A 13,812-nucleotide genomic window follows, 5' to 3' on the forward strand; every position below is an offset into this window, starting at 1 on the left:
AAGTAGCTGCAGCCATAGTTCAGAGCAGTGTAATCGGTCAATTCCCACTTCACATTAAGAAGTAGTAATTCCTGCCCCATATTCTACCTCCATGAGGGCAGCTTTTGCATCTATAACAAAATCATCTTCGTGCAATTGAACCTTGAACAGTGGACATTCTCATAGTTAGCAGGTTATACAGGTTAAAACAGGTCCCTGCCAAAACAGCTGGTACTCTACTGAGATTGGCATGCCTGAGATGAACCATTACTTGTTCCCCTCTCTTTCCTTGAGAGCAGAACACTCCTTTTACTCCTTTGTGATGGACCACTCCTTGGCATGTGCTTTGTATAGTACAGTATATTGCAAATCAGACTCTGTTTTCCTTGGGTCTGCTTTTGTCATCAAAGTAATGAAGCATGCATGACAAAAACCCATTTGATTAGAGCTAGGAGCTGGCTGGAAAGGGGGGAGCAGAATAATTGTTCAATCATGTTCTTTACAAATTTGAAAATTTGTCTGAATGTAGTCAATGATTAGCATTTATCTGTTATTTTATTGTATAATCTTGTGGGTAAAGCAGTTTCTCAGCTCCAGACCAGGTTCTCTCATTGCCTGCAGACTATTTAGTTATAAAGGTGATTATCTCTTTGTGGTCCTATGACATGTACCGTATATGCTAAGCTTCGATTTATGGTCTTCACTAGCAGTTAACTTTTGTTCATATGAGGGAAGTTACAACTACAGTGTACCTCAGGTTACAGACGCTTCAGGTTACATACGCTTCAGGTTACAGACTCCACTAACCCAGAAATAGTGCTTCAGGTTAAGAACTTTGCTTCAGGATGAGAACAGAAATCGTGCTCCGGCAGCGGAAGGCCCCATTAGCTAAAGTGCTGCTTCAGGTTAAGAACAGTTTCAGGTTAAGAACGGACCTTCGGAACGAATTAAGTACTTTACCCGAGGTACCACTGTACTGTAAATCACACACAAAAAGCCCACATAACTTATCTGGCTAAGGTAACATTTTCCCCATTATATAGGAGCATTTGTAAGTGGGAGAGCATACAGTGAGCATAACTCATTACTGAGTTAGATGGACTAATGATCTGCTTCAATATATGGCAGCTCCCAAAGTTCCTATGATAGGTGCATTAGTGTTATATTCCAGTATTACAGATAACCTACCTCATTAACATATGCATTCCTATATCTACACCACTACCAGTGTTTCTGAGTAGACATGACACTCCTCTTTTATTTGTACGCTCAGGTACAAATAAATTAATGGGGCTTATTTATTGCATTTAGATCCCTCCTTTCCTCAAAGGAGCTCAAGGTGTTCTTTCCCATTTCATCTTTCCAACAGTCCTGTGAGATAGTTGGGTCAAGAAAGTGACTGGCCAAAGGTCACTCAGTTTGGTGAGTGTGCTACTGCTGCACACATTTTTGGCCGAGTTGGGACTTAAAACCTGGTCCTAATCTGACAGGGCTTTTTTTTCACAGCCAAAACTCAGTTCCAGCACCTCTCAGGTGGGCACCATTGCTATTATAAGAGAAACAAGGGAGGCGTTCGTGGCAAGTTCAAGCACCTCTTTTTTATATATAGAAAAATAGCACTGTTAACACTCTAACCACTACTCCAGCTTACTCTCAAGTAGGAATGTAGGAAAGCAGCCCAAATGTTTTAAATGTCGAAGTAACTTCTGGGTTTTGTTGTAAGCTGCCACTTTCCTTCACATAAGATATAGCTGCTGACTGCTATAGTTCTAGTTTGGAAAGCGGCCTAGATGGCACCTTTCTTGAATTACGCAGAAGGTCATCCCATTTCTAAAGCTAGCAATACTTTTAACAGTTCATAGGCAACCTTGTGATCTTCTCCTGCTACTAAATGGCCACTGTTCTGTCTCCTATTAAATGTTTCTCACTGTCCACTACACGCCCTGTTACACGAGGACAGCAGCTGGGAAGTTTCCATTCATTTAATAGTTATTACAAGTAAGATGAACTGTGTTGCTTGAGGGTACTAAAACTTGAATCCGTACAATGGGTTGAGCTCCCATTGCTCTGTCACAGCTTCTGCCAACCTAGCAGTTTGAAAGCATACCAGTGCAAGTAGGTACCGCTGCAGAGGGATGGTAAATGGCATTTCAGTGTGCTCTGGCACTTATCACCGTGTCCTATTGCGCCGCAAGTGGTTTAGTCATGCTGGCCACATGACCCAGAAAGCTGTCTGTGGACAAACGCCAGCTCCCTCGATCTGAAAGCGAGGTGAGCATCGCAGCCCATAGTTGCCTTTGACTGGACTTAACTGTCCAGGGGTCCTTTACTTTACCTTACCTTTACCTTTAACTAAGGCTATGCTTAGGTATGCCCGTGTTTTTATAGGTATCATTGACCTCCTGCTTCAGAATATGTGGACGAAAGGGAGTGCTGAACGATTGACCTGCTTCGAGTCGAGCCTTCTCTTCCCCCACCCATATATATACATGAGAAATATCAAGTATAAAATAGATAGGGTTCTTTCCGGTGCTTCCACCTTAAAGGCAGCTTGCCCATGTCGCCATAGGCGCTGTGGATCGGAGATGAGAGTTTACGATCCAAGTCCTCTGCTCCAGTAGGTGAACAAAGGCTCCCTCTTCTATAATCTTCCTTTCCGGTCTGCTGAAAGAATAATGACGAGCTGGGAAGAGCAAGGGCCTAGCTTATTCTGCGAATGAGGTTCCCACTGGGGGTTGTTTTGTAGTGAAGAAACTGGTCCCCGTCGCCTTTTCCACTGTGTATTTAGCATCTTTTTCGGGACTGGTGGTGCACCAAGGGCTTGCTTTTGTCTGAAAGGCTGGTATATTCTATGTGTCATAGCGCCGCATTCCCATGCGTGCAACTGGGCAGAGTGAAGCGCCACAGAATTCCCAGCCCCGAGGAATAATATTTTATTATTATTATCATCGAGCACCAACAGCCTTAGAGCTCAAAAGTAACCCGGTCAGCGGACTAACAAGCAGGAGAGCTATGTGACATGATGGTAGTCTTTGCTAAACGCTTTCGTGGGCAATTAATTCCCTGACTGTTGGCAGTAGCAAATTTATCCGCGGGGTCGGATTGGACCTGCTGGCGAGATCAGAAACGGGGATGTGGTGCATTCTAACGAGCAAAGTTTGTTCTGTCACGTTTCCGGGTATCTGTGGTGCGCGCGCGGGAAGGACTGGAGACAAGAGCGGCAGTTCCTACGTTCTTCAAAGAGCAAGCAGCACCTTTGTGAGGCGGTAAGCCCCATCTCCCAAGCACCATCATTCGCTTGCGAGGCGGCGGCGGCGGCGACGCAGCTTCCTTCCCTCTCCCGCTTTGCCTTACGCTATCCCTCACGCGCCGTCTCCCTGGCCGGACTGAGGAGCGCTCCTCCCGGCGCCCACTCGGAGGGATCCTTACTCGAAGGGGCGTGGCCGTGAGGTAAGGGAACCTTGGATTCGAAGTCCTGTGCCCTGCGCGAGGCGTGGCTTGTTGCGTGGTGACGTAACGCGCTGCGTGGTGAGGTCAGTGCAGCCCCGCCGTTGCTGGTCCCGCTGCCCGTCGCTCTCTGCCCTGGTCTGTTCGCCGTGGTCCCCGACCCTCCCTACGGAGTGCGGCGCTTCCCCTTCACTCAGGGCTTTGCTGGATTTGGCCTGGTTGGAGGCTGGTGACAACGCGGCCTTCTCCGGCTCTCCGCCCGCCGTCAGGTAAGAGCTGGGCCGGGCCGGGAGAGGCTGCGGGGGTTGGTATTCTCCTTGTTCAGTTACGTTGTCTTGTCGGCGTAACCCGCATTGCGTAATGTGACCGTTGCGTCAGGCGACTTACGCTTTTTGCGTCGAGGCCTATTGCGCAAAGGTCTTACGCGAGCCTCCTCAGCCTACGCTGCCTGGTGTCTCTGGTGTCCCGTGCCCGCGCGTGAGCAGGGCAACTTCTCCCACCCCACTCCCCTCTGCATTTTCGCGGTGGACGGCTAAGTTTCACGGTGGGTTAATCGGGAACAAGATGTGGCTCGCTATTTCGCACGGTTACGCGGATTGCGGTAGGTGGTGTGAAAGGCTTATGGTGGCTACGCCGTTTCCGTAAGCGCTGCTTCGCTGCTCCCTTTAAGGGTACGTGATTGCCGTAAGTATGTCCGTGCCCTCCGCCTGTACCGCTATGAGGCCGGGGTGCGTTGTGGGCGGCCCTCGCGCCGCCCTTGCACATCGGGCCTTCCGCTGGCTGGGATGCATATTCGAAACGGCGGAGGGCCTTCCCGCCGAGGGCGCCCGGATCCCGTGCGCGGGTGGCGCAGTAAGCGAACCTGGGCGGGGCGGGTGCTGATGGTACTTCCTGCCGCCGCCATTTTGTCATCGAGCAGGAGGGGGAAGCGGCGGTAGTAGCGGCCGCGGCTCCGGTAGGGAGAGCGGCGGGGCGGGCGAGAGGGAAGCGGCGGCGGCGCTAGCGGAGGCTCCGCTGCGAGAGGGCGCCGGTCTGACCGGCTCCTCGGAGCAGGGCGCGCGCGAGGCAGGCGGCTCCGCCTCTCCGCTCCGTGCCCTGCCTGCCAAAGGTTGCGGTTCCTGTAGGCCTGGCTCGACCGCTACTCCTGCCCGGCGCCGCCCCCACCTGGCTCCCCCCGTGAGCGGGTCTGGCCGTGCCTTGGCCCCCTGCGAGTTGCGGGGGGGGGGGGGCTGTGCCGGCTGGTCTCCTGGCTCGGGACCGGCACGTTTATTGGCTTCCTGTTGTGTAGCCTGATAGCGAAAGGCCCGGAGGATGCGCGGCAAGCGGCGTCCCGCCTAACAAGGCCGCAGTTGGCAACGGTGTGCAGAGGCAGCAGCGGATCTTTCGCTTGCGACCCGATTCGGAGCGTTGCCGGCGGCCGATTCCTTAACTGCCCGATTTAAGTACGTACAAACGGCTGCGCGCTGTTTGTGCCTCTGTGAGGACCACACGTAATGGCTCTTTCTCCCTTCCCAACCTTTGCCCCCGCAGTCAACAAATCAACAAAAGCCTTAAAGCGGTGCCATGTAGTTCAGTGGGATCTAACGGTAGATTTGGATTATAACGCAGATATCTGACGGGTGGTCCAGTAGAAACCCTGCACTTAATATGAGGAGCCTTTTGTGGGGTGGGGTTTGAGGGCTGCATTCTTAGCAGGTCTGGAAAGCTTCACTAGGTAGAAGTGGATCATGATTAGAACAGACTACCGTTTGTTAGAACAACTGCAAAACTAAAAATTTTTATTTAGTCCGCAGAGAGTGGCCACTTAGTAGTAACATAAGTGGATATTTAGTGATTGTGTGTGGTGATAATGGTTTTTGTATAGATGGGTCCTTACATAATGTTGGATGCTTTTTGTAAGTGTTCATATACATAGTGCGTGTTATGATAAAATCAGCGGTCATCCTTGCTTTCTTTTAGCTGAATGCTTGTCTTATTGCAATTTTAATTTAAGCTAATAAAGTTTATAATAATTTCCCAAAAAAATTGATCAACATTGCTAGTAGGCTTCTTTGGGGGCAAAGTGATTATTCACCTTAAGTTATACAGTTGCAGTAGTGAAATAGGGACTAAGTCTGAAAATGCTAAATTGCGCATTTCAAGGTGAAGGATGCAGTCCAAACTCAACGTACTTGGGAGTAAACCACATTGAATTCAGTGGAACTTCTGAATAAACAAGCTTAGAATTGTGCTGTCCAGTAAATCAGTGTGGATATAGCATGCAACCTATTACATAGGCAGAGTCTCACACTAACCTGACCTGCAGTTGTTGTTTTTATTACTCTGTAATGATGGTAATTTCCCCTCTTGGTTTCTTGCAGAGGATTTTTTTTCTGAGAATGCATTTGCCAGTGCTTTAGTAAAGTTGGAACTGAACAAGAACAGTTTATCACAATTTAATTAATATCCCTCTGGTCCCAACAGCTGCAATAGTCCCAACTATATGGAGGCTGGGCTCAGATATGTTCTTGAAGCAGTTACCACTGTATTATGACCTCCTGGCTCTTGTGTAGTGCTTCCTGATTCTTCTTTATCCCTTCTCTCACCTGCAGCAGATTATAATAGTTGTGGGGTGAATTATTATCTGTGGGACAGTCAAATAAGTTTGTTTGCTTTCAGAGGTAAATTTTATTCCTTTCATTATAACCAGTGGTTGCAGGCTACTGATTGGGTTGCTGAAAGTGAACCTGCTGCCCCAGGACCATGTAATAATGATATGGAAGGAAATTACCTGCTTCCGTGGAAAAAAATATTTATGGAGTGTTTGGATTGGCCACTAGCCATTTTTGTTTATGGTTGTTAGACTTTAAAATTGCATCTGAACTCCATGGAGCATGCAGCTATGCATGAGGAACAGCTTAAACTAGCATCACAGTAGAACATTTCTTATGGTCACAGTTTGTTTCACAGTACATGAAATTTCACTATGGCTTTGCCTACACAAGATGGTCAATTGTACAGCTACAGAATTCTAGCTAATCAGAGGTTGTATTGCCTTTGATATTATTGTGCATCAGGCAAAAGCTGCTTCATACATTTTCTTGTATAAAAACTGCCCATTTTGCTTCATAAACACTTGCTTATAATTTTTGTATATTTTCAAGAATGCATAAAGCTGTGACTTGTGAAAGTCAAAAGTGTACGTGTTTTGTCAGTATGTCTATATAGGAAAAATATAATGCACGAAGTAGACATGATATAGGTGAAACAGTGTTTGAAATTCCCATTGTTCTAGGCACATTTTGTGATGGAATTTCATTAGTGCAAGCAGGTTCTGAGCTCTGGGTGCAATACTGCACCTGAGATTTCAAATTAAAATTACAGAGTGGAAGGAAAGGAGCACCTTTTTCTGCCTCCCCACTTCCTGCTACTCTATGAAGACTGGAGAAGAGTCCTGCCTAAGAATATTAGGGGGGTGGACTAGACTGTGTGAAAAATGAACTTAATATTTTAGCTGAAGTTCATTCATTTGTATTGTATTCTTGTTATAAAAAAGCACACCCAGACATTCCGTTGTTGCGCCCATCACCTCAGTTTAAGGAGCCTTTTAGTTCCTAGCTTTCATATCTCATTTTTCAACACCGATGTAAAGGTATGCTTGCCAGTGTACAATGTAATTCAAATCTACAATTTCTTGTATTTCCCATCTCCCCAGGTTAAATCATTTAGTTTTTATTTCCTTTATTTATTTGAGGTTTCGCTTGGTTACATTAGCCAAAATAAAAATGTCTAATGGTCAGCAATGGGAGTTCAACAATATACGGAGGGCATCACGTTGGCTATCTTTAGTTTAGTGCAAAGGGCTGGTAGTGATACAGTTGAAGCACGTTTAAGTTCTTATATGCAGGTAGGGATGTAGTTCAGTCTGCATTAGCAGCATTCTAGGAATTTGTTGGCATGTGGAAGTGTGTCTAAAGTGCATCCTTTTGACATGCCGATTTGTTATGGAATTTGTTGTCATTTTGCATTTTTCTTTTGTCAACTGGCCTGGGATCTTTGGATGGAGGGCAGTATACAAACGTAACATAATTATAATAATAATGCTGTAGTTTGTATTCATTTCACACAATAATCTGATAAATTGAACTCTGCTGTTTTTCGTGTAGCCCTCTTAAATCTCATTGGTTTGAAGGAGACCCTTACTCATACCCCTCAGACGGCACATGCAGCCACAGCTGTAGGAGTCTTCAGAACAGGTGGTCTACTGTACGTTCTGGCAGAATGTATGGTTACTTAAGAGTGTAAATCCATCTTTAGTTCCTACCAGTTGTATATCTTTACGTGGAACTTAGTGGTGGTCTTAGGAATATGAATGTTTGACTTAATGTGTTTGTCAAACTGTATGCACTAGACCCACAACTTACATGTGATTTACTTATACGATTGCAGCTTTGCGTGGGTGCTGGGAAAATAAATAAATAAATGGCCGGGAAAGGAGAATTTTCTTGAATCTGCAGTGGTTTAAATATTTAAGTATCCATCAAAGCACCTGGGCCATTCCAATTCTTAAAGGTAAAGGTATCCCTGCCCGTACGGGCCAGTTGTGTCCGACTTTGGGGTTGCGTGCTCATCTCGCTCTAGAGGCCGTGAGCCGGCGCTGTCCGCAGACACTTCCGGGTAACGTGGCCAGCGTGACGAAGCTGCAGCTGGCGAGCCAGCACCAGCACAGCACACGGAAACCCCGTTTACCTTCCCGCTATAAAGCGGTCCCTATTTATCTACTTGCACTTAAGAGTGCTTTTGAACTGCTAGGTGGGCAGGAGCTGGGACCGAACGACGGGAGCTCACCCCACTGTGGGGATTCGAACCGGGGACCATACGATCGGCAAGTCTTAGGCACTGAGGTTTTACCCACAGCGCCACCCGCGTTCCAATTCTTACATTATCATTAAATAGCAATGTCCCAGTCTGGTATGTATGATCATGAGAACTACGCATGGTACATTCCCACATAAGGCATTTCCACCCAGTTCTCTTGTTTGGGGTTGTTGTTTTTTTAGTTGTTCCCAAAATTATCAGGTTTTTAAAAAAATGAGCGAAATGTGTTTTAAGACAATTTGTATTGTGAAGACACAATTCTGTATAGAATGTGCTACACTTTCATGTACTACAAATGGTTGTCTTTGCTTGTGAAATGCTGCTTTCTTCTGGTAACCTTTCAAATAGTGTGGAGATAAGTAGAAGCAAGTACCCTGCAGCAGCTGTCTTTTTGACATGGCCTCTGCCTTATGACTGTCCTTTTCACTTCTCACTTCAGACCAGGCATAGGCAAACTCCGGCCCTCCAGATAAATTGGGACTACAATTCCCATCATCCCTGACCACTGGTCCTGTTAGCTAGAGATGATGGGAATTGTAGTCCCAAACATCTGGAGGGCCAGAGTTTGCCTATGCCTGCTTCAGACCAGAAAGGTGTTTTCACACCTAATGTTAAACCTTAGTAAATGTTTAACTGTGGTTTAATGTATGGGGGTATAGGGGATGTTGGGGGAGGAGTAATACCTCTGGTGGGAGACATGTTGTCCTCCTTCTGGGGTAGTTTGTCTACCTTTGGTCTTCACCCTGCACTCAGTTTTCACCAGTGGCTCCTAGAAGCTGTCAGCATGCAGCTGCTTCCCAGGAATTGCTTTGATTGGCTGGCTAAACGTGGTGAGGGTAGCTGATGAGTCTCAACCCTTAGGTGACTTTCCCTACATGTGAATTGAATGGACAAAATCAGTAGTGGGTACAGTGGTCAAGAATGCAGTTTCTGCACCTGCCGTAGAGGGCAGTGAGGGGCAGGTGGGGCTTGTCAACCTGGGAAGGTAGCCTGTCTCAGAGAAGGAAAACTCTGATCATAAAGCTCTGCTGCTTTGCGGGAGGAAAAAAGCCTAAAGAGTTGGATGGTGCTTTGTACGCCTCCTCTGTCAACTCCTCCAGCTAAGCTATTTCTCTGCTTTCCTGTGGACCACATCAGCAAGGGTGCAATTGGGGGGGGGGAGGTCTTGCCTTCTGGGCAGCCCAGCCCAGGATCTCCATACACACTGCCCAGGCTTACACCCTGAGGAGATCACTTTGGTGCTGCTAACAAAGTGGTTTGATGTCACTAGTAGCATGGTAGTGGAGACTGTTTGCTCTCATGTTCCTGATCATGACTGTGGGAGCAATAAAAACAAGCTTTTGCTTCACGTGTTGTCTAAACCTGTGCTCTTAGTTTGTTTCCCCAAAACACACCATGAACAGTAATCTAGGAACAAACTCTCCTATCACTTGTACTTTGTGCAAACCACAAGCCCTGGATTAGACAACACAATAGGCCAAGATTTGTGGTTTGTTGGTCCTAGTGTGGGGAGGAGCAAAATAGGAATTTTGAGCATCATGCACCAGCATTAACTGTAGCATAATGTGAAACACAAACCAGGTCATACACTGCTACAAAACTCGTGGTATTTATCTTTTTGATGCTCCAATCCTGTGTGTACTTACCTGGAAGCAAGCCGTGATCAAATGGCGGTCTTAATTCTGAGTAATCATGTTTGCCTAGTAATTTTCTTCAGTATACTGAACAGCACACTTATATGCTAAAGGATACATTTTTATTTTGCTAAAGGAGTCAAATAACTTTAATTGTTCTGGACATTATACATTTCTAGAAAGGAAAAGGAGAGGTGGAAATGAGAACAAGGAATGCATCAGGAAGCAACCTCAGTCTAGGTAGTAGTCAGCAGAAGTAGAAGATGAGCAGAAGTGGGAAAGGAAAGTGGAAGAGACTGACTGAGCAGTCATTCAGATGATCTTGCCAGGACACAAAGGTTTGATCAGTAAGTTGTTCCAGGAATTGCGGGCGGAAGCTTAATAGTTAGACTATCCCAGTTACCAAGCACTACAATTGAGAGTTGTAGGAGTTGAGGTGGGTTTCAGCCCTGCCAGTTTATTTTCCATGCCAGAGTTTGTCCTGTAGCAACTGTTAACCACACATGTAGAACCCAGCCAAGCTACCTGACCACTTTCTTCAGTCTCACCCCCTGACAGTATTGGCTCAGAAGTAAAATGAAGGCCACATGAATGAGAAAAGTGCCAGTATTGCCCAAAGTAGTACTAAGGGAAGCTTAGCTGGATACTATGCCTCTCTGAGAGAGCCAGTGTGGTATAGTGATTGATTGTGTTATAGTATAGTTTGTTAAAGTGGAAGGTAAATACTTAAAAGATTCCCATTAATATGGTTTCCACTATTCAGCTTCTAGAGAAGTGTCGCCTTGCTATACTGTTGTCTCCATACCTGCTGCTGCCAGCACTACTTTTCTGCCCTTCTTGCTGCTTCTGTCACTGGCAGAGAAGTTGTGTTAGAAACTAGTCAGGCGCAAGGTACATTTTGCTACTGGTGCGGGTCCAATTGCGACCACATGGAGATCTTTGGATGCCACGTTGGTGACTGACATCTCCGTCTGGCTGGCCCCTCCAGCTTTCCTAAGCAGAAGCGCTTATTTATTGCTTATATATTCCACCTTTTTCTCCAAGGAGCCCATGTTTCAGTGTGTTGTAAACCTTTTGAGATTTTTTTCTTTAAAATATAAAATGGCATAGAAATGAAACAAGTAATAATAACAAGTGCCATTGAGAGAGCAGTCAAAATCAGTATTAGAAACTCAGATATATAAGTTAATTGCTAAATGCACCTTAAACCTAGGTTGCGGTCGCCACAGCGGAATGTTTACGTGCCTTTCTTTTCCTGGTGGGATTTATTATTATTAATATTTTTCATTTCGATACTGCTTCATATTTTAAAGAACAAATCCCAGAACCGTTTACAACACATTAAAATATAAAATAAAACAATCCAGAATAAAACAGATTCAAGCTTCAAGGAAAATATTTCAGATCCTTCTCTAAGTGACATTTTCCTTTCCCCATTTGCCCATCTGGCATCCAGAGATCTCCACATGGTCGCAGTTGGACACAACGCAAGTCGCAAAACTCACCTGGCTCATTTCTAACACTAGTTTAAAAGTATAAAATAAATAGTAGGAACATCATAAGACAATGCTGGATTAGGCCAGTGGCCCATCCAGCATCCTGTTCTCACAGTAATCATATAAGATGTCTGCAGCCCACAAGCAAGATTCGAGCACAAGAACACTCTCCCCTCCCATGGTTTCTAGCAACTGGCATTTGGAAGCATACTGCCTTGTGGAGGTAAAACGGGCTAGAATCTTACGTTATGGGACCTAGTTATTTTAAAACCTACGTTTGCCAATATATTTTAAAATCGGGGTGCAAAGTATTTCTGATGCCTTCTGTCCAAGTCCTTTCTTTCACTGTGAAATCAGAGTGCAAGGTCCTTTTCTGATGGGAGACGCTATGTCCAGAAAGCAAAGAAATGTGTTGGAATGCAGCATAGCTTTACAGAGAACTGAAGCATAACTTAGAAAGACTTGAGAATTGTGAAATATAAATAAAAACAATGCTTTTCTTCCTTGCAGGCAACTGAATCTGGTTTTATACTCATATTATCAAATCATCTACTGAATGTGTCTGGGATTGTAGCAGGGTAGGCTAGCAACTACCATTGTTTCCCCCTGTTTATAAATGGTTTTGTCCTACCTGTCTTTATTTGCCTCTTCATCTGCAGACTTACCTAAGAAACCTACGTCCTTTGCTTTCCTTCTGTTCAGGTGTAATCCATTCCTGTGGCCATGTTAATGAAATGCTCATCAAATAGTTACAGACTGTTGCATAATTTTTGCTTTGAGATAAATGAATCCTTGTATAATGAGCAGACTTTTTGTTGCTGCTTGCCAAGAAGTATAGAGAACAAACATGTCCATGCTTCTCAGAGTTCTGCACTATCACTCAGTAGCTTTTCCCAGCCAGTATCCGTGCTGTTTGTTTATTTCCATGTCCACATTCATTCTTGAATAGTTGTTAAGCATATTGGTATCAGTTCCCAATATAAAACATGCTGGTTTGATGTGAGAGTGAAATTTGGATTAGTGGCTTATATCTAGGCAGCTCTGCAGGGCTGGGCATGTCTTGTGCTTCTATGCTGCTGCACGAATCATGGACCCCTTGCTGGGATCCTCCATCATCACAGCTATAGGTATATTTCACTGTGCTGTACCCTTTCCACAGGCCACCCAAATGGTTCTCACAGACCATGGTTTAAAAACCTCTGCCTTAGTCCATAGTTGATACCATTTCCACTGTGTGTGTTTCTCATTCATGCATACTGGGATAAGTGAATTGTAAGAGGCAAGCAGTGTAGTTGACACCATAGAATCGTAGAATTGTAGTGCTGGTAGGGAGTCCAGTGTTCGAAATTCGGCAGGCGCGTTTTGCAACTGGTGTGAGTCCAGTTGCGACCATATGGAGATCTCTGGATGCCAGGTTGGTGACTGGGGAAAGCAAAATGTCACTTAGAGAAGGACCTACATTGACTCCAGTTCGTTTCTGAGCCCAATCAAAGTGTTGGTGCTGACCTTTAAAGCCCTAAACAGCCTCAGCCCAGTATACCTGAAGGAGCGTCTCCACTCCCATTGTTCAACCTGGACACTGAGGTCCAGCGCTGAGGGCCTTCTGGCGGTTCCCTCACTTCGAGAAGTGAAGTTACAGGAAACCAGGTAGAGGGCCTTCTCAGTAGTGTCGCCCTCCCACCAGATGTCAAAGAAGTAAACAACTACATGACATTTAGAAGACATCTGAAGGCAGCCCTGTTTAGGGAGGTTTTAATGACTGATGTTTTAATGTATTGTTAATTTTTTTGTTGGAAGCCTCCCAGAGTGGCTGGGGAAACCCAGCCAGATGAATGGGGTAGAAATAATATATTAGTAGTAGTAGTAGTAGTATTAGAAATATTTTTCTTGGAGTTTGAGTTAGTTTTATTCTAGATTGTTTTATTTGATGTTTTAATATGTTGTAAACCACTTTGAGATTTGTTCTTCAAAATATAAAGCAGTATAGAAATGGAATTAATCAAAATCGTCATCCCATTGAGGAGGAACAGCACCTCGACATTCCATTGTGGCGACTACAGCCCAGGTTTAATGTGCCGTTTGGCAATTAGGTTATATATCTGAGTTTCTAACATTGGAAGGTCATCTAGTTCAATCCTCTAGTGAATAGACCATTGTGGTAACTGTAAGCTAGATTTAAGATGCCACCTGGTGCCTAGCTTATATATCTGAATTTCTAACACTGGCAGTAGCCCACTTTTACCTTCTCCCAGAGCTTGATTGGGCACCGTCTTTGTCCGCATGCATATTTCCATTTCAGAATTATATGGGATAATGTCAAGTTGCTGAATATTTTTATTTTTTTTTTTTGCATGGGGTAACTGGTCAAAATTTAATCTTGTTACGTGAGCAGGGGCCGA

General features: G+C 45.2%; 1 protein-coding gene across 7 annotated transcripts in view; it reads left to right on the forward strand.

Annotated features, from left to right (window-relative positions):
• The first annotated feature begins 3,497 nt into the window (after nt 1–3,497).
• The window catches only part of BRD4 (bromodomain containing 4), a 75,906-nt gene continuing 65,591 nt past the window's right edge, over nt 3,498–13,812 (forward strand). For 3 of the 7 annotated variants that reach the window (XM_028717228.2, XM_028717233.2, XM_028717232.2), the window contains exon 1: nt 3,499–3,695. The gene's annotated coding sequence lies outside the window, so the exon portion shown is untranslated. Of the gene's footprint in view, nt 3,696–4,142; nt 4,279–4,352; nt 4,382–4,422; nt 4,869–13,812 lie in introns of those variants that run through there. The other 4 variants (XM_028717234.2, XM_028717230.2, XM_028717231.2 and 1 more) reach the window with 4 other exon arrangements.

Source organism: Podarcis muralis, chromosome 2, assembly GCF_964188315.1.
Source record: "Podarcis muralis chromosome 2, rPodMur119.hap1.1, whole genome shotgun sequence".
NCBI classification, from domain to species: Eukaryota; Metazoa; Chordata; class Lepidosauria; order Squamata; family Lacertidae; genus Podarcis; species Podarcis muralis.